The sequence below is a fragment of the Chrysochloris asiatica genome, unplaced genomic scaffold (assembly GCF_000296735.1).
Source record: "Chrysochloris asiatica unplaced genomic scaffold, ChrAsi1.0 scaffold00130, whole genome shotgun sequence".
NCBI lineage: Eukaryota > Metazoa > Chordata > Mammalia > Afrosoricida > Chrysochloridae > Chrysochloris > Chrysochloris asiatica.
The window spans coordinates 6,008,854-6,013,830 of record NW_006408648.1 but is presented as its reverse complement, the minus strand read 5'-3'; the positions used below and the strand labels follow the sequence as shown (position 1 = coordinate 6,013,830).

At 40.3% G+C, this 4,977-nt stretch overlaps 1 protein-coding gene across 1 annotated transcript in view; it reads left to right on the top strand.

Annotated features, from left to right (window-relative positions):
- The window catches only part of OSBPL11 (oxysterol binding protein-like 11), a 185,246-nt gene that overhangs the window by 92,125 nt on the left and 88,144 nt on the right, over positions 1–4,977 (top strand). The window lies entirely within an intron of this gene.

Sequence of the window (4,977 nt, the reverse complement as noted above, 5' to 3'; positions counted from 1 at the left end):
TTCTAAGTATTCCTTTATATGTGGTTCAGAGTTCTGGGACCATCCCCTGAGCCTGCTTGGTCGGGTATTCTGTGTTGTTGTTGGCGGAGATTTCTGCTATACGTCCACCCGATCCACCATCTTGTTTGTTCCTCGCAACACTATTTATTGATGGACTTCATGTTGTGTACTGAGAGCAGCTGAAATGAACAATCTAGTGAGGGAGACAGGTGGCTTAAACATAAGTAATGGAATCATGGTTCAAACTTATTTTTCAGGCAAAATAGTTGTCACCATACTCTCCCCATCCCCTTATCCCCCTGTGTAGCCACAAAACACAGGTTAACTAAGTAGTTTTGAGTTATCTTATAAATTTATCTTTCTTGACAAACTTGTTTTGTATTCACAGAAAGAAACACACACAAGAAATGGTTTCACAGATTTCTCTTCCATTTTATTTCTCTTTTGCATGATTTTTAAAAAATGTTTTATTGTAAATTATGTGATAGTTTATATGGGAGAACATTAGTTTTACATTCATCCTATTGCATCATTTCATTGCCATGACTACAATCCCTTTCATGCATCATCAGCCAACCAAAGGGTATACCCTGCAAGCCTCCCACCTCCCCCAACCCCTGGTCGTCAACACACAGCCCCTCTCCCTCTCTAAGTCTAAAGTCCCCAGCCACTCCATCTTTCCATGTCATCGTCTCTGCCTCCATTTCTGGCATCACTGCTTCTCTGGGTAGGGTCCCGCTCTCTACTCTTCTCCCTTGATGGTCCCAGGGACCTCTGCTCCTAGACTGCAAAGTTAATCACTCCCCTTCTTGCTACAAAACTTCTACCTTTACATTTCCAACCCTCACAAGCAGTCCTGATAATAATTATTCACTGTTGTATCACAAGAGACCTATCCACATTTTCTTTCATCAACCGAGTCCAGACAGATTGGATACTACTCAGTGGAGATTCTGCCTTCTTCCATGCCCTCTGGATGTAGGTTCCCTTTTGAAAGCTTGTAAACCAGTCACTTCTTGCCTTTGTAGCCCCCTTATTTTGAGTAGCCAATGTCCAAGTTGCCCATCCCTGTCTACTCTGTGTGTGGAGGGGGTGGAAATGATTCTTGCTGTAAGGATTTGTTTCCTCTTTTGAGCTACTGCATCCATAGGTGTAGGTCAAGTTCATCAAGTTGTATCCGATTACTCTTTTTTTCCTCTTGTTTCTTCTTCTAGTTGAGCTCTGATCATCCAGTCATTGAAGCCAGGTCAAGTGGGTATTATCTGCAGGTGTGGGTGTTCTTGTACATATGCCCTCTCTTCTTGTCAGCCGGACGTTTCACTTTCCACTCTAGTCCTCTGTGGCTATGTCACTGACTCTGGGCCCAACAGTCCCTGGGTCTTTCTTTTGCATGATGTTTTATTGTGATTACTGAGTATGTTTTGAATATTCTAAGTATGATTTTTTTTCCCTTTATTTAAAATTTTATTGGCTTATAACATAATATAGAAAATTCCACAAATCCCAATTGTAAATCTTAGCATAATTCCCGGGTACAACACTCCTTGGGTCTAGAAATTAAATTTTACCAGCGTCTTAGAATACTGTCTCTTCCTCCTCTTGTTTGTTCTTACATCCCTCCCATCACTCCTGATTTTTAACAGCAAAGATTTGTTTTGCCTATTTAAAGTTTTAAAGACTGAACTCACAGAGTATGTGCCACTTTGAGTCTGTTTTGTTTTTGTTTGTTTTTTTTCAGTCAACAACTGTGTTTTTGAAATTTCCATACAGTGTTGAGGCTGTTATGAAGAAAAGCCCACACCAAAATTGCACACAGAAAGAACCACACTTTCATACGTGAAGAGGCTTATAATGAGGAAGTATTAAATTGTTTCTGAAAAGGCCACTTCAGCCTAGGTTGTTGTTGTTGGGTGCAGTTGAGTCAGTTTCGACTCATAGCAACCTTGTGCATAGCAGAATGAAACACTGACAGGTCCGGCACCATCCTTATGATTGTTGTTACACTTGAGCCCATTTCTACTTACACTGTGCTAATACATCTTGCTGGGGGTCGACTTCTCTTTCACTAACCTGCCACTTTACCAAGCATGATATCCTTCTCTCATACCTGAAATATGTGATCAGGAGAGACTGATTCTTGGTGATCACATATCCCAGGTATGGGAGAAGAAGTCTTGCCATGCTGGCCTCTTAAGGAGCATTCTGTCTGTACTTCTTCCAGCACAGGTTTGTTTGTTCTTCTGGCACTCCATAATACTTTTAATATTCTCCTCCAACACCATAACTCAAATACATCAATTCATCTGTGGTCCTTTATTCACTGCCAACTTTCACATGCATATGAGATTATTGAAAATACCATGGCTTGGGTCAGGTGCACCTGAGTCCTCAAACTGATATCTTTGCTCTTCAACACTTTAGAGAGATCCTATAGAGCAGATTTGCCTAGGTTAGTGGGGGCTTTTTCTGTGCAGTTTTCATATGGGCTCTTTTCATGTGTATTTTTCTGGTTACTAGTGCTGAGTGTAGCAGTTCTCTTTCATTTTTATAGCTGTGTAATACGCAGTGTTTAAAGAATACACAATATTGTTTATCCATTCTAGTATTTATGACATTTTGGTTGATAAACAAATATGCTTATCTTTTAGGCATATGCTTTTGTTGTTGTTGTTCAGTGCCACTGAGTTAGTTCCAATTCATTGTGATCCTTGTTACAACAGAATGAAAAACTGCCCAGTCCTGTACCATCATCACTGTCGCTACATTTGAGCCCCTTGTTGCAGCCACTGAGTCAGTCCATGTGGTTGAGAATCTTCCTTTGCTTCACTGACCTTCTACTTTACCAAACATGGTATCCTTCTCTAGGGACTGGTCATCCTGATAGCATGTTCACAGAGGGCAATAACAGTGGGCTCAAACAACAATTGTGAGGACAGGACGGTGCAGGACCGAGCAGCATTGTGTTCTCTTGTGTGTGGAGAACTGACTGATGACATCTCATAACAGCAGGAGTCCTGGTGTTGCGCTGTAGAATAAGCTCTCGACCACAAGGTCGGTTTACACTGCAGAGTCGGCAGTTCAAATTCACCAGACACACCTTGGACACTCTATACAGGATCGCTCTGGGTTATAACCAAGTTGACGACACCTAAAAACAACAAACTATTACCTAACTGTCTTCCAAAGTGTTGCTACATACTCATAATTTTAGATTAGTGGGAATTAATCCATAGATGTAAGTACACATGTATATGCATGTGTAACTACATCTAAGTGTGCACTTATATACCTCCATACTTGTTTAAAAACTTTTTTCCCTCAGAGGAGGGTGAATGTTTGATCTCTTACTGTAGCCCAAGTTTTCAGGGAGATATTTCAGGCATGACACAGTTGGTTTGCTTGGTAGGATCATTTTGCATCTCTCTTTCACTAGCCCTCTGATGAACTGTATTAGAAATCATCTGGAACAGAGCCTCTGAAAGCTAAAGGAGTCTCTGCACTATAGAGTTTCTATGTGAACTAAACTGGTGCCCAAAGGACAGGCAAGCTGAGAACATCGAGGATTTATCCTCTCTGCTCACAATGGAAAATAGTTAAGTATAATAAATTCAAGTTTTCATCTAAAAAATTGGGTTGCTTATCGTTCATTGTTATTTCATTGGCTTTGTTAGGAAAAGAGGATGGGACTAATCAAAGCACAATATAATAAACTCCTTTAATGTGTTCCTGAATAAGCCTAATGGTACCAGAAATAGATGAGGGAAGAAGTAGCAGGTAGACCTGCATGCTTTCAATTTAGACTCACTGTGAAATTGACTGGAAGGGCTGAGAAATAAGTGGTTGAGAGCTCAGACAGAAATTAATTTTACTTTGGAAGAGACTAATTTGATGTTGCTAATAAAGGTGTTTTAGAATGTTCCTTCTGATGACTTGTAATGAATTTGTAATACTAGTAAAAAATGGGAGAACTTATGAAAATTGTAGCTTCCAAAGAAAAATGGCAAATGCTAGATTCTCCACTTTGTGCTCAAGTGATAAGTACAATTAAATGCATGTTAATTGAACCAAACAAACTTAAAATAGATTTCTAGATCTATTATGTTCTGTTAGGCAAAGTAGAGGTTCAGTGAAAAAGAAGACCCCCATCACAATGTATTGACACGGTGTCAGCAACAGTGGATTCAAAAATAGCAGTTAAAAGTATGGTGTAGACAAGCGGAATGCGAGACCCTATCCAGAGAAACCGCACCACCAGAGATGGAGGCAGAGATGAGGACATGGAGAGAGGGAGCAGCTGAGGATTCTAGACTCATGGAAAGAGAAGGACTGAGTGAGTGCTGGCAGCCAGGAGGTAGGCTTGCAGAATGGCGCCTTTTGGTTGTACAAATTATTTTATATTCCTGAGTGTTTCTGTGTATATCTCCCCACCCCCATCAAACAAAAGAAAGAAAGAAAACCAGAGGGAATGAAAGCAAATATTGTTGAATGATGATGCATGGAGGAGATTGTAATCATTGCAATGAAACGATGATGTAAAGCAGATGTTCTCCCAAGTAAACTGTCATTCAGTTCACAATAAAAAAGAAAGTGTCACGAAACAAAATGTGCTTAAATTGTTGAACAGAAAATCAATTTCCTCTAAACATTCACTCAAATCACAATAAATAAAAAGTTAAAACAAAAACAAGTATGGTGTAGAACTGGGCAGCATTTCCTTCTGTTGTGTGTGTGCACAGGGTCACTATGGACCAGCGCTGACTCAGTGGTACCTCAGCAACAACCCAAACCTAAAACCCACTGCCATTGAGTTGATTCTGGCATAGGGTTTCAGAGGCCATAAATCTTTATGGAATCAGAAAGCCACATCTTTCTCTTTCAGAGAGGCTGGTGGGTTTGAAATGCCGACCTTGTGGTTAGCAGTCCAGTGCTTATCCTATAGTACTGCCAGGGCTTCTTTTAACAGTAACAACAATGACT